Here is a 21,623-nt window from a genome sequence, read left to right on the forward strand (position 1 = left end):
TTTCTTTTGTTGTACTGGGAAGAATCCATCTTTCGGTCCTTTTTCTAGGATTGGGGTACCGGTGCCTGGGGAGAAGAGCTTTTCTGGAAGTTTGGAAAGGGTTTGGACCAGTGTGCGCCATAATCTTAAACTGATTATTACAGCTGACATCCGGCACTATGTGCTAGGAGCAGTCACGGACCGCTCCCGGCACATTAACTCCCAGATCACTGCTATCAAACATGATCGCAGCATTCCGGCGGCTCAGGGAAGCATCACGCAGGGAGGGGGCTCCCTGCGTGCTTCCCTGAGACCCTCAGAGCAACGCGATGTGATCGTGTTGCTCCGAGGGTCTCCTACCTCCTCCTCCCTTTCAAGTTCCTGCTCAGAGCAGGTGCTGGGAAGCCTCCCTGCAGTGCCTGTAAGATCGCTGATCTTACAAACACTGCTTTGCAAAGTGTCAGATCAGTGATCTGACACTATAGTATGATGTCCCCCCCGGGACAAAGTAGAAAAATAAAAATATATATATATATTGTTCCAATAAATACATTCCTTTATCTAAATAAAAAAAAACAATAAAAGTACACATATTTAGTAGCGCCACGTCCGTAACGACCCGTCCTATAAAACTGTCCCACCAGTTAACCCCTTCAGTAAACACTGTAAAAAAAAACCGGGGCAAAAAACAACGCTTTATTATCATACCGCCAAACAAAAAGTGGACTAACACGCGATCAAAAAGACGGATATAAATAAACATGGTACCGTTGAAAATGTCATCTTGTCCCGAAAAAAATGAGCCACCAAACAACATCATCAGCAAAAAAAAAGTTATAGTCTTCGGCCAAGTCTGAGGTCCAGAGCACTCTGGAAGAGGTTTTCATCCAGGATATCTCTGTACTTGGCCGCATTCAAACAGGGGTTTACCCCAACATATGTCAGCGTACTCAAGACCAATTGGACAAAACCGGGGGCTAAAAAATAACTTTTGTGGAAAAAAAGATTTTTTATTTTCACGGCTCTGCGCTATAAACTGTAGTGAAACACTTGGGGGTTCAAAGTTCTCACAACACATCTAGATAAGTTTCTTGGGGGTCTAGTTTCCAATATGGGGTCACTTGTGGGGGGTTTCTACTGTTTAGGTACATCAGGGGCTCTGCAAATGCAACGTGATGCCTGCAGACCAATCCATCTAAGTCTGCATTCCAAATGGCGCTCCAACCCTTCCGAGCTCTGCCATGTGTCCAAATGGTGGTTCCCCCCACATATGGGGTATCAACGTATTCAGGACAAATTGGACAACAACTTTTGCGGTCCAATTTCTCTTGTTACCCTTGGGAAAATACAAAACTGGGGGCTAAAAAATAATTTTTGTGGAAAAAAAAAGATTTTTCATTTTCACGGCTCGGCGTTATAAACTTTCTAAAATGGTGTCACTTGTCAGGGGTTTCAATGTTTAGGCACATCAGAGGCTCTCCAAACGCAACATGGCATCCCATCTCAATTCCAGTCAATTTTGCATTGAAAAGTCAAACGGAGCTCCTTCCCTTCCGAGCTCTGCCTTGCACCCAAACAGTGTTTTACCCAAACATATTGGGTATCAGCAAAATCAGGACAACTTTTGAGGTCCAATTTTTTCTGGTACCTATGGGAAAATAAGAAATTGGAGGCGAAAAGACTTATAAACTTCTGTGAAGCACTTGGTGGGTCAAAGTGCTCACCACACATCTATATAAGTTCCTTAGGGGGGTATACTTTCCAAAATGGTGTCACTTGTGGGGGGTTTCAATGTTTAGGCACATCAGGGGCTCTCCAAACGCGACATGGCATCCGATCTTAATTCCAGTCAATTTTGCATTGAAAAGTCAAACGGCGCTCCTTCCCTTCTGAGCTCTGCCATGCGCCCAAATAGTGGTTTACCCCCACATATGGGGCATCGGCGTACTTAGGACAAATTGTGCAACAACTTTTGGGGTCCAATTTCTCCTGTTACCCTTGGTAAAGTAAAACAAATTGGAGCTGAAATATAATTTTTGTGAAAAAAAGTTAAATGTTATTTTTTTTTAAACATTCCAAAATTTCCTGTGAAACACCTGAAGGGTTAATAAACTTCTTGAATGTGGTTTTGAGCACCTTGAGGGGAGCAGTTTTTAGAATGGTGTCACACTTGGTTATTTTCTATCATATAGACCCCTCAAAGTGACTTCAAATGTGATGTGGTCCCTAAAAAAAAATGGTATTGTAAAAATGAGAAATTGCTGGTCACCTTTTAACCCTTATAACTCCCTTATAACAAAAAAATTTTGGTTCCAAAATTGTGCTGATGTAAAATAGACATGTGGGAAATGTTATTTATTAAGTATATTATGTGACATATCTCTGTGATTTAAGGGCATAAAAATTCAAAGTTGGAAAATTGCGAAATTTTCATAATTTTTGCCAAATTTCCGTTTTTTTCACAAATAAACGCAGGTACTGTCAAAGAATTTTTACCACTATCATGAAGTACAATATGTCACGAGAAAACAATGTCAGAATCACTGGGATCCGTTGAAGCGTTCCAGAGTTATAACCTCATAAAGGGACAGTAGTCAGAATTGTAAAAATTGGCCCGGTCATTAACGTGCAAACCCCCCTTTGGGGGTTAAGGGGTTAATATACACTCTGCTCCCCATCTTGATTGAAAAAAAAAGAAATGTAGAAATTTTTGCAAATTTATTACAACAGAAAATCTGAAATATCACATGGTCATACGTATTCAGACCCTTTGCTCAGTATTGAGTAGAAGCACCCTTTCGAGCTAGTACAGCCATCAGTCTTCTTGAGAATGATGCAACAAGTTTTTCACACCTAGATTTGGGGATCCTCTGCCATTCTTCCTTGCAGATCCTCTCCAGTTCCGTCAGGTTGGATGGTGAATGTTGGTGGACAGCCATTTTCAAGTCTCTCCAGACATGCTTAATTGGGTTTAGGTCAGGGTTCTGGCTGGGCCAGTCAAGAATGGTCACAGAGTTGTTCTGAAGCCACTCCTTTGTTATTTTAGCCGTGTGTTTAGGGTCATTGTCTTGTTGAAAGGTGAACCTTCGGCCAAGTCTGAGGTCCAGAGCACTCTGGAAGAGGTTTTCATCCAAGATATCTCTGTACTTGGCCGCATTCATATTTCCTTCAATGGCAACCAGTCGTCCTGTCCCTGCAGCTGAAAAACACCCCCATAGCATGATGCTGCCACCACCATGTTTCACTGTTGGGATTGTATTGGGCAGGTGATGAACAGTGCCTGGTTTTCTCCACACATACCACTTAGAATTATCACTAAAAAGGTCTATCTTCGTCTCATCAGACCAGAAAATCTTATTTCTCATAGTCTTGGAGTCCTTCATGTGTTTTTTAGCAAACTCTATGCGGGCTTTCATATGTCTTGCACTGAGGAGAGGCTTCCATTGGGCCACTATGCCATTAACGCCTGACTGGTCGAGGGCTACAGTGATAGTTGACTTTGTGGAACTTTCTCCCATCTCCCAACTGTATCTCTGGAGCTCAGCCACAGTGATTTGGGGTTCTTCTTTCCCTTTCTCACCAAGGCTCTTCTCCCACGATTTCTCAGTTTGGCTGGACGGCCAGGTCTAGGAAGACTTCTGGTGGTCCAAAACTTCTTCCATTTAAGGATTATGTAGGCCACTGTGCTCTTAGGAGCCTTGAATACTGCAGAAATTCTTTTGTAACCTTGGCCAGATTTGTGTCTTGCCACAATTCTGTCTCTGAGCTCCTTGGCCAGTTCCTTTGACCTCATGATTCTTATTTGTTCTGACATGCAATATGAGTTTTGAGGTATTATATAGACAGGTGTGTGCTTTTCCAAATCAAGTCCTATCAGTTTAATTAAACACAGCTGGACTCCAATGAAGGAGTAGAACCATCTCAAAGAGGATCACAAGGAAATGGACAACATGTGACTTAAATATGAGTGCCTGATCAAAGCATCTGAATACTTATGACCATGTGATATTTCAGTTTTTATTGTATAATAAATATGTAAAAATGTCTACATTTCTGTTTTTTTCAGTCAAGATGGGGTGCAAAGTGTACATTAATCAGAAAAAATGAACTTTTTTGAATTTACCAAATGGCTACAATGAAACAAAGAGTGAAAAATTTAAGGGGGTCTGAATACTTTCTGTACCCACTGTAGATCATGCACTGCGCATGATCTAACTAACTTCTTAGTGCCTGGTTAGCCAAATGTCATCTCCGATCCAATGGCAGAAAGGCTTTCTTACCTCTTCTGGAAAAAGATATAAAGCCATTTCTAAAGCATTGGCACTCCAGTGAACCTCAGTGAGAGCTTTTATCCACAAATGGAGAAAACACGGAACAGTGTGAACCTTCCCAGGAGTGGCAGCCTGCCAAAATTACTCCAAAACCACAACGACAACTCATCCAAGATGTGACAAAAGACCCCACTACAACATCCAGGGCTCAGTTGCCTTAGTGAAGGTCAGTGTTCATGACTCCACCACAAGAAAGAGAATAGGCAAAAATGGCCTGCATGGCAGAGTTCCAAAATGAAAACCACTGCTAAGCAATAAGAACATAAAAGCTCTTCTCAGTTTTGCCAGAAAACATTTTATGATCCCCAAGACTTTTGAGAGAATACTCTGTGGATTGATGAGACAAAAGTTGAACTTTTTGGAGCATGTCTGTTAGAGATGAGTGATTTGGTTCAGATCGGCGAACTTCCTGATGTTCACTGAACATGTTCGCCAAACATACCCCATTGTCCTCCACAGTTGGCAAAACCAAGCACAAAGACAACACCTTGAGGGGGGGCAAAAAGATGCCAAAACAGCTAAAATTAGGAGCAGACACCAGCAAAAGTGATATCAATTGACCCATCAATTGCGCTATAAATAAATAATTTAAAAAAAAATTGACGTGGGTTCCCCTGTATTTTTGATAACCAGCCAGGCAAAACTGACAGCTGCAAGCTGCAACCCTCATCCGTCAGCGTTAGAAAGGCTGGTTATCAAGAATAGAGAGGTCCCCATGCTGTTTTTTAATTATATAAATTAAGAATTAAAAAAAATGGCGTGCCCCCCCCCATTTTTGACAATCCGCTAAAGCTGACAGCTGGGGGCTGGTATTATCAGACTGGTAAAGGGCCATGGATATTGTCCCCCGGCCTGAAAATAGCAGCCTGCAGCCACGCCATAAAAGGTACATCTATTAGATGCATCAATTATGGCGCTTTGCCCAGTATTTCCCACTTACCCTGTGGCGGTGACAAGTGGGGTTCATATTTGCGGAGCTCATGTCACCTTTGTATTGCCCAGTAACTGGTTGTCAAAAATTAAGAGGGACCCCCACGCCATTTTTTTAAATTATTTATTTAAATAATAGAAAAATACAGCGTAGGGATGCTTTTTTTCTTGATAACTAGCCTTGTTGAAGCTGACAGCTGAGCATTACAGCCCATAGCTGTCAGTTTTGCCTGGATGGTTATCAAAAATACAGGGGAAACCCACATCACTTTAAAAAAAAAAAAAAAAGCATTTAAATAGCGCAGGTAGTGGCTGCTGAATTATCCCACCAGTCGCTGTCTGCTCTCGCTGTTAAACAATTGAATACAACTCTCAACACAGTGATGTAAAATGTCTTCACTTCAGCATCCAGCGGTACTGTTCGCGCTGTTCCCCGGCCGGTATGTGTCACACTGATGACACAGGTGTCATGGTCCAGTCCGGAGTTTATTTTCTGCAGTCCTCTCTCGGGACTGGTCATGCAGGGGTTAATGTTCTGCCTTTGACTTTGTATTCACGTGTATTACGCCGACTTATCTTTGACCCCATCTCTTGGTATCCGTCTCTGCTGCTCCGTTCTCTGCCTGGCTTTTTGATTATCTTGCCTGTTCCCCGACCACGTCTTCCGTCTCATGTTTTTGGACCCCACGCTCATGTTTGTCTTTTTAGCCCTTGGCTGAGTATTTTGACTTTATGTATTGCTGCTCCTTCTTGTATTTTTGTTCCTGATCGTTTCTGACTCGGTTCGTCTGACCACTCTCTCATTACCTGTGACACCTGTGCTGTTGCTCTGTGTTGCTACGCTTAATGTTTAAGGGAACCTGTCACCCCAAAAATCGAAGATGAACTGCGGGCACTGGCATCAGGGGCTTATCTACAGCTTTCTGTAATGCTGTAGATAAGCCCCCAATGTAACCTGAATGATGAGAAAAAGAGGTTTTATTATACTCACCCTGGGGCAGTCCCGCTGTGGTCTGGGTCCGATGGGCATCGTGGTCCAGTCCGGGGCCTCCCATCTTCTTACGATCACGTCCTCTTCCTGTCTTCACACCGCAGCTCCGGCACAGGCGTACTTTGTCCGCCCCATTGAGGGCAGAGCAAAGTACTGCAGTGTGCAGGCGCCAGGAAAGGTCAGAGAGGCCCAGCACCTGCGCACTGCAGTACTTTGCTCTGCCCTCAACAGGGCAGACAAAGTACGCCTGCGCCGGAGCTGCGGTGTGAAGACAAGAAGAGGATGTCATTGTGAGAAGATAGGCGGCACGACCGGACCGCGACGCCCATCGGACCTGGACCGCAGTTGGACCGACCCTAGGTGAGCATAATATAACCTCTTTTTTCTCTTCGCCACGACAGCACCCACTGAGGGGATCCGCCCCTAGGAACAGGAAACCCTACGGAGAGATAAAAGGGGCGGTCCCCCTCGCTCCCACAGTTTTGGTTTCCTGTTCCTACGGGAAGATCCACGGAGAAGAGGATTCCCAGCCTGGACGCCGCTTGCGCAGTTTACCTGTGAGGACGGCAAGGGCTCCAGGACTGGATGCAGCGTCGGGGGTGCTGATTCAGTTTTCCCCCCTCTGCTGGCAGACGTCGCGAGACCGGGTCGTGGGGGCCGGTTCACAGCAGATGTCCGGCAGTCTGCGGGGCAAGCACCAGGTGGTAGCGTCGCGCCGTCCTCGGCGGACGCCTGTGCAGTGTGGAGCCCAGTGCATGCCCCCGGAAGTGCTGGTAAGCTTCCGGGGTGCGGAGGAGTGAGACGACGTCGGCGCTGAAGCCGGTAACAGCGCCGGAGTATCCAATATGGCCGCGACCCGGAAGTGGTTAGCACTTCCGGGTTCAACAGGAAGAACATGGCGGCCCCCATGTGAAAAGGACGCCGGCGCTGCATCCCGGCGTCCAGAATGGATTCTGCAAGAGAGCCTGCGGTACCTTCTCTAGAGGTTACCACCGTCACCCCTCGCAGCCATGCCAGCAGCAGCAGCCGCTCTAGGCAGAGCGGATCGTCCAAAAGGAAGCTACCTGCATCTGTGTCTCCTCCTCAGCCGATACCTGATCGGTCAGCTTCTGGGTGAGTGTGCATCTACCCCACTAGTCTGATTATTGTCCCTCTCCCTTTATAATAGGCAAAAAGGAAGGAAAAAGCGAAACACAAGCAGTGTGCGTTATGTATCCAGCCCCTTCCGGATAGTTACACTAAAAGGCTATGTTATTCATGTATAAAATCAACGTTACGTGAGGAAGCCTCAATTAAATCAGAGGATATAAGGGCCATGATTAGGGAAGAATTACGAGCCCTACAAAGCGTTGACAGAGAGCCACGTATTAAGGAGAAAAGAGGATACGTTTCACCTGTATCCGATCAGCCGTCTGAGTTAGAGGAAGCAAACTCAGATAGATCGCAGCAGGAGATATCCTCAGATGAGGATCAGGATACGTGCTTCCCCACAGATAGCATTGACAATCTGGTGAGATCAGTTTGCAATACCATGGGCATAGAAGATCTTAAAGTCCCTAAAACACAGCAAGACATTATGTTTGCTGGCCTATCCGAAATGAAGAGACCCTTCTTTTTCGGTAATAACGGCAGTAAAAAGTTTGATCAAAAAAGAGTGGGAAAGCCAGGGGCAGAGGTGGTTACCACCATCCTCAAAGAGACGCTACCCCTTTAATGATGAAGAATTCACAATATGGTCAAAAGCCCCAAAAGTAGACGCAGCTGTGGCGTCTACATCAAAGAAATCCTTACTGCCTGTAGAGGATTCAGGCTCGTTACAAGATCCTCTAGATCGCAAAGCCGATTCGCTCCTTAAAAGAGCATGGGAGACTTCTGCAGGGGCTTTTAAACCGGCAATCTCAGCCACATGCACCGCAAGATCCATGCTTGTTTGGCTGAGTGACTTGGAAGAAGGGCTGAAAGGGGGTCTCTCTCGAGAGAAATTATTGTCCTCTATACCCCTAATTAGAGGTGCCACAGCCTTTCTAGCGGACTCATCTGCCGACTCTATACGCCTGGCAGCCAAGTCGGCAGGATTAACCAATGCAGCACGTAGGGCCCTATGGCTTAAGGGCTGGAAAGGTGACCCTCAGACCAAGTCTAAGTTATGCAGCCTTCCATGTCAGGGTGAGTACCTGTTTGGTACCAAACTGGATGAGATCTTAACTAAAGCAGGGGAAAGGAAGAAAGGCTTTCCAAATAGTAATAATTACGTTCCATTTTATAGGAGAGCGTTCCGAAAGCCCGCATTTAATAAAAGGAAGGAGTTTAAGAACCAGGATCGCTGGGCCACAAGAGACACAAAACAAAAGGGTGCGTTCTTTGGGAAGCGCCCTTTCAAGTTTGAAGAAAAACCCCGTTAGGACAGATCTACCTGTGGGATGCAGATTGTCCTCCTTCGCTAATGAATGGCGGGCCATAACAGCAAATATTTGGGCAAATAACCTTATTGCCTCTGGGTTACAATTAAAATTTTCCCGAGTCCCTCCGGACTCATTTCTATTGACTTCATTAAAGTCTCAGTTACAACAAGAGGCATTGGAGCAGGAGGTAATAAATCTCCTAGCTAAGGGAGTCTTGGTGGAGGTTCCATTCCTACAGGAGGGAAAGGGATTCTATTCCCCGTTATTTTTGATTCCAAAACCAGATGGAACATTCAGAACTATTATTAATTTTAAAAAATCTCCCCTATTGCTTTATGACAGTTCTCAACCTTAAAGATGCGTATTACCATCTACCTATTTATGCAGAGCATCAACAATATCTATGGGTAGCGATTGTATTGAATGGGTGTGTCCGACACTTTCAGTATACTGCAATGCCTTTTGGGCTATCTATAGCACCAAGAGTATTCACTAAACTAATGGCGGAGGTAATGTCATATCTAAGACTAGAAGACACTCTCGTAATTCCCTACTTAGATGACATCTTAGTAGTAGGAAATTCTCCTTCGCAATGTCAACAACGGTTGTGTGATATGATAGCATCTCTGCAAAGATTGGGTTGGATAATAAACTGGGAAAAATCTAGACTTATCCCAACAACTCGGCAAATTTTCCTGGGGATTATATTAGATTCTACAAGCCAGAAATGTTTCCTTCCGGAAAATAAACAGATAACGGTTAGGAATAAAGTTCAGTCGGTAATAGATAAACCCCTAATTTCTTTGAGAGAAGGCATGTCCCTTCTTGGCTCCTTCACGTCATGTATTCCAGCGGTTCCATGGGCCCAATTTCACTCGAGGCATTTACAGTATGCAATTTTACATGAAGAAGAAAAATCTCATGGTCATTTAAATATTAAAATTTCCCTTTCTAATAAAGTAATCCAATCTCTGATATGGTGGCTAGATCCAAAAAACCTGGTCAGTGGAGTCCCCTGGGTAGTTAAACCCTCAAATATAATATATACTGATGCCAGTCCTACTGGCTGGGGCGCACATTTAAAAGACCATTTAGTCCAAGGATTATGGTCAGTCACGGAGTCAGACGACTCTTCTAATATAAGAGAGCTAAAAGCTATCTATCATGCTCTATGTGAATTCCTTCCGCAGCTACACGGGACACATACCAGAATTCTGTCCGACAACATGACATCAGTCGCCTATATCAATCATCAAGGAGGAACAAGATCAGGAACGCTCATGTCTATAACCGAAGACATTCTAACCATAGCCGAAGAACATCTTCTGTCCCTGTCAGCGCTGCATGTCAGAGGAGTGGACAACTCAAGAGCAGACTTCCTCAGTCGTCATACCCTCCACCAAGGAGAGTGGGTCCTAAATCATCAAATTTTCAAAATGATAGCTATGAAATGGGGTACACCCGAGATAGATCTCTTCGCCACAAGACAAAACCGACAACTAAAAAGGTTCGCTTCAATGTTCCGGGCCGACAATCCCGACATTCTCGATGCCCTTCAGACTCCTTGGACATTTCAGAAAGCATACGCTTTTCCTCCTCTGATTCTTCTACCAACAGTAATCAGGAAGATAAGGGAGGACCGGGCAAATATAATCCTGATTGCCCCATTTTGGCCAAAAAGACCATGGTTTTCCCTGCTCAGAGCCATGTCCATCTCGGATCCGTGGATCCTCCCGGAGGATCAGGATCTTCTTTCCCAGGGGCCCTTCAACCACCCTCATGTGAAGGGACTAAGGTTGACAGCCTGGAATTTGAGAGGCAGCTGTTAAAACTAAGAGGCTTCTCCGATAGTGTAATTAATACCTTGTTAACAAGTAGAAAAAGATCCACTACTGACATATATGTGAGAGTGTGGAAGAAATTTCTAAATCTCTATCCATCGGCGTTATCTAGTGAAATTCCCGTCTCCACTATTCTAGAATTTCTTCAAAAAGGACGTGACCTAGGCCTTTCAGTTAATACTCTGAAAGTACAAGTTTCTGCTCTAGGGGCCTTGTATAGTCACAATGTTGCGGGTAATAGATGGATAGCTAGATTTATTTCAGCTTGCCAGAGATCAGAGCCAGTTCAGATTCCGCAGATGCCTCCTTGGGATATTAATTTGGTCCTGGAAGCCTTAACAGGTCATCCATTTGAGCCTCTAGACTTAGCTCACATTAAATATATTTCACTTAAGACCGTTCTTCTTGTCGCGTTCGTATCGGCAAGAAGAGTAGGTGACATACAGGCGCTATCAGTAGATCCTCCCTTTATGTCAATATTTCCTGATAGAATTGTCCTGAAAACAGACCCTTCCTACCTACCTAAAATGTGTACAAAATTCCATAGATCTCAAGAGATCCTTCTTCCTTCTTTCTATAATAATCCTACAGACCAGGAGGAAGAGAAGTACCATACTTTAGATGTGAGAAGGGCTATAATAACTTATCTGGATAGGACTAGCGCCTGGAGGAAGAGCAGGGCTCTCTTTGTTTCCTTCCAGGGTCAAAGGAAAGGATCTGGTGTTACAAAAGGCACACTATCCCGATGGATTCGGGAGGCGATATACCTGGCCTATTCATCTAAAGGGGAGAATCCACCTGAGACTGTGAAGGCACATTCCACCCGGGCGATAGCATCATCCTGGGCTGAACGAGCGGAGGTTCCTATAGAACTCATATGTAAGGCCGCAACCTGGTCTTCTCCTTCTACCTTCTATAGTCACTATAGATTAGATCTATCTGCCTCCACTGACTTGTGTTTCGGTAGATCAGTCCTTAATACGATAATCCCCCCCAAATAACTATCTCTGAAAGTCTCTCAGTGGGTGCTGTCGTGGCGAAGAGAAAACACCGGATTACGTACCGGTAATGCTCTTTTATAGAGCCACGACAGCACCCCTTCACTTCCCTCCCATTTACATATATTAGTGTACATATGAGCACTGTTAAGGGTGGTGGATTCTTGTACTTATACATAGTTAAATTATAATGAATGATGATAAAGAATTGTCTACTAAAACTGGTGGGCGGTTCCTCGCAATCTCTGTAACCCAAACTGTGGGAGCGAGGGGGACCGCCCCTTTTATCTCTCCGTAGGGTTTCCTGTTCCTAGGGGCGGATCCCCTCTCTCAGTGGGTGCTGTCGTGGCTCTATAAAAGAGCATTACCGGTACGTAATCCGGTGTTTCTCACCTTTCACGTTACATCAGGGACTTATCTACAGCATTATAGAATGCTGTAGATAAGCTCCTGATGCCGGTGGCTGCAGCTCATCTTCGATTTTTGGGGTGACAGGTTCCCTTTAACCTCTCTTCCCTCACCAGCTCCCCCTGGTAATGGTTTCACTACATTATCATTAACCAATACATTTAAACAGGATTTTGCATTTTTTTTCCTCTGGTCATAGATCCGCTGCATAACTTGGCGGATCAAGTGTCCAGATTGACGCAGATGGTCCAGTATTTTTCTGTGAAACATCGGTCCCTTGTCACGTCTCATACCCATTTACGGAAAAAGTGATTGAGACTGTTAACCCCTTCATGACCATGGGATTTTTCATTTTTTCGTGTTCGTTTTTCACTCCCCTCCTTCCCAGAGCCATAACTTTTTTATTTGGCCATGTGAGGGCTTATTTTTTGCGGGACGAGTTGTAATTTTGAACGACATCATTGGTTTTAGCATGTCGTGTACTAGAAAACGGGAAAAAAATTCCAAGTGCGGTGAAATTGCATAAAAAGTGCAGTCCCACACTTGTTTTTTGTTTGGCTTTTTTGCTAGGTTCACTAAATGCTAAAACTGACTTGACACTATGATTCTCCAGGTCAGTACGAGTTCGTAGACACCTAACATGACTAGGTTATTTTTTATCTAAGTGGTGAAAAAAAATTCCAAACTTTGCTAAAAAAAAAAAAAAAAAATTGCGCCATTTTCCGATACTCGTAGTGTCTCCATTTTTCGTGATCTGGGGTCGGTTGAGGGCTTATTTTTTGCGTGCTGAGATGACGTTTTTAATGATAGCATATCGGTGCAGATATGTTCTTTTGATCGCCCGTTATTGCATTTTAATGCAATGTCGCGGCAACCAAAAAAACGTAATTCTGGTGTTTCGAATTTTTTTCCCGCTACGCTGTTTAGCGATCAGGTTAATGCTTTTTTTTAATTGATAGATCGGGCGATTCTGAGCGCGGTGATACCAAATATGTGTAGATTTGATAATTTTTTTTTATTGATTTATTTTGATTGGGGTCGAAAGGGGGGTGATTTAAACTTTTATATTTTTTTTATTTTTTTAACATTTTTTTCAACTTTTTTTTTTTACTTTTGCCATGCTTCAATAGCCTCCATGGGAGGCTAGAAGCAGGCACAACGCGATCGCCTCTGCTACATAGCAGCGATCTGCTGATCGCTGCTATGTAGCAGAAATGGAGGTGTGCTGTGAGCGCCGACCATAGGGTGGTGCTCACAGCCACCGGCGATCAGTAACCATAGAGGTCTCAAGGACCTCTATGGTTACAATGGAGACGCATCGCCGATCCCCGATCATGTGACGAGGGTCGGCGATGACGTCATTTCCGGCCGCCCGGCCGGAAGAGGTAGTTAAATGCCGCTGTCTGCGTTTGACAGCGGCATTTAACTAGTTAATAGGTGCGGGCATTCTGCCCGCGCCTATTACGGGCACATGTCAGCTGTTCAAAACAGCTGACATGTCCCGGCTTTGGTGCGGGCTCACCGCGGAGCCCTGCATCAAAGCAGGGAATCTGACCTTGGACGTACTATCCCATCCAAGGTCAGATAGGGGTTAATATTGAGCAGGGAAACACCTCTCATATTGTTAGTCTACCTGGTGACTCTGTGGATGTTGTTTTGCACTCTCGGGAACACTCAGTTAAACATCCAGACACGTTTTCTGGCAAACATGATACATTTCACATATTCAGGGAGAGTTGTAAATTATGTTTTTGCAGTGCCCCAGAGTCCTGGTTCGTTGCAGTAATGTTATTCTTCCACCAGGTGAATGAGTGATGTTATGTCTGAAGGCAATGAAGGAGATCTTCTGTCCAGGTATTACAACCACAATACACACTTCACACTCCAGTCCGCCAGGGGGAGCCATGCTTCTATCTATTAGGGCACTCCTCACACTTAGGCAAAACTGGTGGGTTGGTTAGGAAGTTAGACAGAATCTGACTGGGCTTCACCCAGACAGTGAGTCCCGACCGAGTTTGGCAGAGGCTGGTTGGAGTGGGTTCCAGCCAGCTGCAGACTGCGGCCTGTGGAAGACGAGGGTACACGGAGCTGCGCCTGCATCCCATGTGACAGCATCCTAAGAAAGGACATGAATGGAATTGTGTTGCAGTGAGTGAGCAACGAAGTCATAGCAAAAGGAGAGGAACATCAGAGGGAGACCAGATAGAAGCAGGCTGCTTCCTTCTGAAGCGCACTACCAGTATCCAGAACACAGAGGGAGTAAGGATCTCTATGCCGTTACTTCAGAGACTGGCAGGACAGTTGATGCCAAGTCGTCTGCCCAACCATATACCCAGGAGGCAGGGTGGCAACTTGTGGGGGCCGGAGCGTCTCTAGGGTCCCTATAAAAGCCTCAGGCCACCAGTCATACGGGTTTGTCCTATCTGTTGGGGACAGAGAGAAGAGACTTAACATCTGAAATCGTTGTGAGGACCTTACCGAGTTGCTCAGCAGGGAGGTACTACAACGCCCAGGCGCTAGAGGAAGGCTATTGAATTCCACCTGGATAAGGGGACTCTGGATTTGCCTTCAGACCGGCCGGACTCTGACTACCCTGTGGTCCCTACCCTGGACTGTGGATGCTGAAGCCTTCAGTAAAGGTAAAGAGACTGCAACCTTGTGTCCTCGTTATTCACTGCGCCTTACATCATCCACCATCCACCATCTCCACTCTGGGAAGCCCTGGGGACATACTTCACCCGTGGGAAGGTATACCATCTAGCTGCCATAACATCACCCCAGCGGACCCCTAAGCAGCATCGGTCACCCTGACCGAATACCACAGGTGGCATCACGATCATTATTCCTTTGAAGACCTTTCCCCATTTCATCAATGGACCTCCCGAGGGCCATGGATCGGGTCAGCCACCGTGACATCCCCACTGAGAACCAAAGGACCTGGTACAGAGTACCCCATGGCCCCTTGGGGCACTCCATTTTTTTCTTAGACCTTGATCGTCTGAAGATGAGACTCAGAGGGTAGGGATTATTATCTCCTTACTTAGGGAGGGTCCACAATCCTGGGCTTTCTCTCTGCCCCCTACTGCCCCTGAACGGAAGTCGGTAGATAGGTTCTTTGGTGTTGAGAATGGCTTTGTCCATACTTCGGCTTTTGTAGACTGTGGGTCATCTCTGAACCTGATTGACTCTAAGCTGGTGGCCCGCTATAGATTAGGGATAGTTAGGTTAGAGACCCCCTTAAAAATTGTGGCTATTGACTCTACACCTCTCACAAAGGATGGTCTCCATTTAATTTCTAAAGAATTCACCCTCAGGGTGGGGGCCCTGCACCAGGAACGCATGTCATGCTTTGTTTTGGATAACCTCCCTGCTGGCCTGGTTTTGTGGTTTCCCTGGTTGCAACGGCATAACCCGGTTATAGACTGGGGGTCCCGGGATATTGTTAAATGGGGACCTAGTTGTTCTGAAAATTGTCTTGCTACTTTGTCTATGTCATCCGTCAGTCTGGAGGGTATTCCGGAGTGCCTGAAGGACTTTGAGGATGTGTTCTCCAAAAAGCAGGCTGAGTTTCTACCACCACACCGCCCCTTCGGTTGTGCCATTGATCTCGTTTCTGGTGCCAAATTGCCCAAAGCCCATTTGTACACTCTCTCCGGCCCTGAGTGGGCTGCTATGAAGGAGTACATCTCTGATAGCCTCCATAAAGGGCATATTCGGCCATCTGTCTCTTCCCTGGTGGCGGGGTTCTTTAAAAAATAAAAAAGATGGTGGTTTACGCCCATGCCTCGATTTTCGAGAACTGAATAAGATCACCGTGAGAAACACTTATCCTCTCCCACTTATACCTGATTTGTACAATCAATTGTCGGGGGCCAGGTGGTTTTCTAAGTTGAACCTCAGGGGAGCATACAATCTCATCTCTATGCAGGAGGGGGATGAGTGGAGAACTGCGTTTCTCACCTCTGATGATCTGTTTGAAAATTTGGTCATGCCGTTCAGTTTGACTAACGCATCAGCGGTATTAAAGAATTTCATTAACCATGTTTTTTCTGACTTTATTGGATGCTTTGTGGTAGTTTATCTTGATGATATACTCATATATTCTTCTGATAGACTAAGTCACATGAGTCATCTTTGTGCGGTTCTCCAGAGGCTCAGGGAGAACTCACTCTTTGCCAAACTGGAGAAGTGTTAATTTTTTAATCAAGAATTGTCCTTTCTAGGAGTCATTTTGTCCGCTGATGGGTTTCGTATGGACTCTAGGAAGGTACAGGCCATTGTGGATTGGGTGCAACCCAGAGATCTCAAGGGTCTTCAGCGATTTCTGGGTTTCGCCAATTACTATGGAAAATTCATCAAGGGGTTTTCTCAAGTGATCAAACCCCTCACTGATCTCACTCAAAAGGGGGCTGATCTCAAAAACTGGTCAGCTCCAGCTGTGGCGGCGTTTTCTTCATTAAAAAAAGTTTCATGACTGCCCCTGTACTGGGTCAACCTGATTTGTCTAAACCATTTATAATAAGGTGGACGCCTCTGAGGTGGGAGTGGGGGCTGTGTTGTCCCAGGGGCCCATCACATTAACTAACTTAAGAACCTGTGCCTTCTTTTCAAGAAAATTTTGCTCTGCTGAGAGGAATTACGATGTGGGTAACCGGGAGTTGTTGGCCATTAAATTGGCGTCTGAGGAATGGAGGCATTTTTTGGAGGGGACGGTCCATCGTATCACTGTCATTACTGATCACAAGAACATGTCTTACATCGAGTCCGCCAAACGTTTAACGGACTTTTTTTTCCCGATTTCAGTTTTCCATCACTTTCAGACCAGGGTCCAAGAATGTGAAGGCGGATGCCTGTCTTGCAGCCTAGATCCAGTATCACCTCCTGAGCCTCCTTCCTCCATTCATCAGCATGGGGTGGTGGTGGCTGTGGTGTCCCCGAGATTGGAACAGGAGATTCGTGAGGCCCAATCTCTTGCTCCGTCGTCCATACCTGAAAATAAGCTCTTTGTGCCTGTCCAGTATCGGTTAAGGGTGCTTCGGGAGTTCCACGACTCTGCTCCGAGTGGGCATCCTGGAATTTCGGCCACTCGTAAAGCCATCACTAGGCTGTTCTGGTGGCCCTCATTGACTTCTGACAAAACTGGGTATGTGTCGTCCTGTGAAACTTGGGCCTGCGTAAAAAACTCCAGTAACCGTCCGGCCGAGGAATTGGTGCCACTGCCAATTCAGGATAGACCGTGGACCATTAACAGGCATCACTAATTCTGAGACTCTATCTAAATTATTCATTGAGCATGTGATCCGGTTGCATGGTGTGCCTGTCAGTGTGGTGTCTGATAGAGGGGTGCAATTCGTGGCAAAATTCTGGAGGGCAATTTGTAAAAGGCTGGTCATCAGTCTGACCTTTTCATCGGCCTCCCATCCCGAGACCAACGGTCAGACTGAAAGGACCAATCTGTCTTTGCAGAAGATTTTAGGCTACGTTCACATTAGCGTTGCGCGCCGGTGCGTCGCCGACGCAATGGCGACGCAACGCGCGACGCACCAAAAACGCGCGCAAAAACGCTGCGTTTTGCGACGCGTGCGTCGTTTTTTGACGAAAATCGGACGCATGAAAAATGCAACTTGTTGCATTTTCGTGCGTCCGACGCTAGCGTCGAAAACGACGCACATGTCGAAAAACGCAAACAAAAAAACGCACGCATCCCCTATGTTAAACATAGGGGCGCGTCGCCGCTGCGTCGCCGCTGCGTCGCCGACGCAACAGCGACGCACATTAGCGTAACGCTAATGTGAACGTAGCCTTATGGTGTCTTGTCACGTCTAGACAGGATGATTGGTGCTCTGCAATACCTATAGCGGAATTTGCTTTCAATAATCGTGTCAATCAGTCCACTGGTACTTCTCCATTCTTCTGCAACTATGGCTTTCACCCTCATTTTGGGGAGTTTTCCTGGCTGGATTCGGTGTGTCCAGGGGCTGATTCGGTCTTTCTGCGCTTGGAGGAGGTCTGGAGGGAGGTTCAGAGAAACATTGGGGAGGCTCAGGGCAAATATAATTTTTTTGCGGATAAATGACATTCTGTGGGGCTTATCAGGTGGGCGATAAGGTATGGTTTCAAGATTCAAGATTCAAAGAAGCTTTATTGGCAGGACCAAATACACATCAGTTTTGCCAAAGCAAGTGTATATGGTTATCCACCAAAAATATAAGGCTGAGAATTCCCTCTGCTAAGTTGGGTCCCAAGTGTATTGGTCCGTATGAAATTTTAGAGGTGATTAATCCTGTGGCATTTCACCTGCATTTGCCTCCATCGTTGTGGATCCCCAATGTGTTCCCTAAGGCACTTCTGAAGCCATCGGTGCCTTCCTCTGGTGAGTCTCCCTCATACCTGCCGCCTGTTGTTGTAGATGGCCAGACCACGTATGAGGTGGAACAGGTGGTGGACTCTCGTATGCCCCGCCATTCACTTGGTCCATTCGAAAGGGTATGGTCCTGAGGACTGGCCATGGATGTCGGCGTGTTCGGTCCATACTGATCGGTTGGTCCGGGCCTTTCACGCTTGTCATCCAGGGAAGCCTGGGGGTCCTGTGGCCCCCCATTGAGAGGGGGGTACTGTCATGGTCCATTCCGGAGTTTATTTTCTGCAGTCCTTTCTCGGGACTGGTCATGCAGGGTTTAATCTCCTCGGCCTCGTTCTGGAGCTAGCTGGGCTATTTCAGTCCATCACAGCCTGCTGACCAGTGTTAGTGATAACTCAAGCTTCCAGTTTAGAGCATCTGACCCTTGTACCTTGGTGATCCTCCTGCCTTTAACTTGTATTCACATGTATTACCCTGACTTATCTCTCACACCTTTCAATAGGAAGGTGACATTAACCCCTCATTACCCCGCTTGCCACCGCTACAGGGCAAGTGGGAAGAGCCGGGCAAAGCGCCAGAATTGATAATAGATGCACCTTTTCTAGTCAGCTGTGGGCTGCTATTTTTAGGCTGGGGGGCCTATATCAATGGCCCCTTACCAACCTGAGAATACTGGCCCCCAGCTGTGAGCTTTAGTAAGGCTGGTTGTCAAAAATGGGGGGACCCCACGTCGGTTTTTTAAATTATTTTTTTTTTTTTAAAAAAGCGTGAGGACCCCTCTATTTTTGATAACTAGCCTTGCTGAAGCTGACAGCTGGGGGTTAAGTTTTGTCTGGCTGGTTATCAAATAATTATAAATATTATAAATTATAAATATTATAATAATAATAATAATAATAATAAAAAAAAACGGCATGGGTTCCCCCACCCATGCCGTTTTTTTTTAAATTATTATTTATAGTGCAGGAGCGGCAGATGAAAACTCCCATCCGCTGCTCCTGCTGTCACTGTAATTAGAGGCTATAGGTGTCAGATGATGATGGGATCAGTAGTCCCATCAGCTGACACCAGTGATTGGAGGTAAAGTTTATAACTCCGATCACAGCTGAGCGCTCCCGCTCTCTTCTGACAGCGTGGGAAGCACGGCTTTCTGACCGGTGGGGAGGATTTCCCCGCCGATGAGAAGCGGTGTTTGCTGCGCTGTAATGCATATGACAGCGTGTCAAACACTGTATTGTCGGACGCCCCCATTCAAGTGAATGGGGTTCGGGTCCGCTCTGCTGGATGACAGGCTGCATGGACGCATCATGCAGCCTGCCATCTAGATGTAGTAGACCGAGTGTGACATCACATCTGGCTGTCCTTGACTTTTCTGCAGCAAACACGTTGCAAGAAAAGTCAACCTGTGTATTTGCAGCGTTTTTTCACCATCCATTCAAGTCAATGGGTGGGAAACGCTGGAAAAACGCTGAAAGAAGTAACATACCCTATGTCAAAAAAAGTGCAGCAAAGCACAAAATACTGATCACACAAAAACCCAATGTGTGTGCATGAGATTTCTGAAATCTAATAGGCTTTGCTGGTACTGTAAAAAGCAGCTGAAAATTTGCATTAAAAAACGCATCAAAAAAACGCAGCACAAACGCCCTGTGTGAACTTTCACTTAGGGCACAGATTCAGTTACTTTTTGTCCAGTGTTTGCTTTTTTCCATCTTTTGTATGGTCTGCTTTCATCTCCAATTACTTTATTTTTATTTTTGAAAATATTATGTAAATTAATAAAATTATTTATTTGGTTTGCAACCTTGTGTTGGAGGACATTGCTTTTTCTACACATTTTCTATTATCCACACATAACCTGGTTGGTATATGGGATGATACCTGTGCTGCACTTTATGTTAGGAGTGCATTAGTCTTAAGGGAATAACGCCAACAATGGGGGCGCCAAACCGTACTTATGGTGCCAACCTCCACAGGCAGGTAGGGAATCCTTTAAGGGAATTCTAAAACTTATTTGTCCACAGATACTGTTATTTTTGCATACCCTTTATAGACCCTCATTCAATTTTTTTCTTTTTCTTTTCTTTTTTTGTGCTGTAGTTGGAATATTAGACTCGTGAGGTCTTTTTTAACTTTATTTTTAAAAGTTATATTTATGAGGTCCACGCGTTTGTGGTTTTTCATCTGAACGGTTGACAGCCGCGGCCAGAGCTCAGCTCCTGATTACCCATTATCATCCATTTTCCAAACACGTTAATGAAAAATCCCTTATTTGTCTCCTATATGGTTTTTTTTGTGCATGTTACTTTTTTCGGTCAGTACAAAAAAATAGCAGATGGATGACTTTTTAGAACAAACGAAAATGAATGTATGCTGTTGGATCCTGTTGGTGAACATTTTATTTCCGTTTTTATGCTCTCCAAAATGATCATAAAAACAGAAATGAAAATGGACGCGTAAACAGTGTCTAAGCATCAGAAAGTCATATGAAAGAACAGTTTGTCCCAAAAATGGAAATGAAAATCACCAGTAAATAGTTATTGTGTCATTCTGTAATACTTGGCTTGGTTGTTTATTTCTATTTGCTACCGAAAGAGGAAGGCAACAACCAACATGGCTTTTTTTTAATAGTGCCCTAAAAAAAATCTGCCTGCAAAGTGATCCAACCTCTGCTCCAAAATGGCACTGGTTATTGTCTACAGATGAATGATCAGCTATTGGTGATAACAGGTTGACCACATACGTTGTGCTACCACTTTTTATAGCTTATCATTGAGAGCCTCAGTGCTCAGCCCCCTGCAATACCTTCAATAGAGTTTCATGATCTGCATATGGCTTCTTTCACATTTTTTAGCATTCTTATGGAGCGCCCCACCAGGGCAGCTGGGTACTCAGTATCGGGTCCAGTCTTAAAGGGGATGTCACAGTGGCTGCGACCCGGTCCGTGGCCCTGGGCGTCCAATTAAAAGGGAAGGTCTTTAAAGGGATTTGAAATGTCTATGTTCATGACTCCATCTGTGGTATTCGGTCAGTAGGGACTGACGCTGCTTAAAGGGGTCCTCTGGGTGTTGTTGTTGCAGCAAGATGATAATGCTTCCAACAGGTGAAACAGGGTCCCCAGGTGTATGGCAAGATGGTGTAAGCCGATAAATGCACAAAGAACGAGGACACAGGTTTGCAAGTCTTTACCTGGTTTACTGATGGTAGTAGTAGTCCTCAGTCCAGGGTACCAAGCACAGGGTAACTGTGGTCCGGCCGGCTGGAAGGCAATAAGAGATCTGTTTACCAGGTGAGGTCCGTAAGCCTTTCCTGCTAGCGCCATTTAGTTAATTATGTCCCTGCTGCTTGAAGCTCAGTGCAAGTCCCCTCTCTCCTGTCTGTG

At 45.4% G+C, this 21,623-nt stretch overlaps 1 protein-coding gene and 1 long non-coding RNA gene across 2 annotated transcripts in view; one reads left to right on the top strand and one right to left on the bottom strand.

The window, feature by feature from the left end:
- The window catches only part of LOC138658329 (uncharacterized), a 63,149-nt gene that overhangs the window by 25,039 nt on the left and 16,487 nt on the right, over positions 1–21,623 (bottom strand). The window contains exon 2 of the long non-coding RNA XR_011317450.1: positions 21,431–21,500. This is a non-coding gene — a long non-coding RNA (uncharacterized lncRNA). The remainder of the gene's footprint in view (positions 1–21,430; positions 21,501–21,623) is intronic.
- The window catches only part of CCKAR (cholecystokinin A receptor), a 150,123-nt gene that overhangs the window by 25,012 nt on the left and 103,488 nt on the right, over positions 1–21,623 (top strand). The gene's annotated exons all lie outside the window — the stretch shown is intronic.

This window comes from Ranitomeya imitator, chromosome 1 (genome assembly GCF_032444005.1).
Source record: "Ranitomeya imitator isolate aRanImi1 chromosome 1, aRanImi1.pri, whole genome shotgun sequence".
Classification (NCBI taxonomy): domain Eukaryota; kingdom Metazoa; phylum Chordata; class Amphibia; order Anura; family Dendrobatidae; genus Ranitomeya; species Ranitomeya imitator.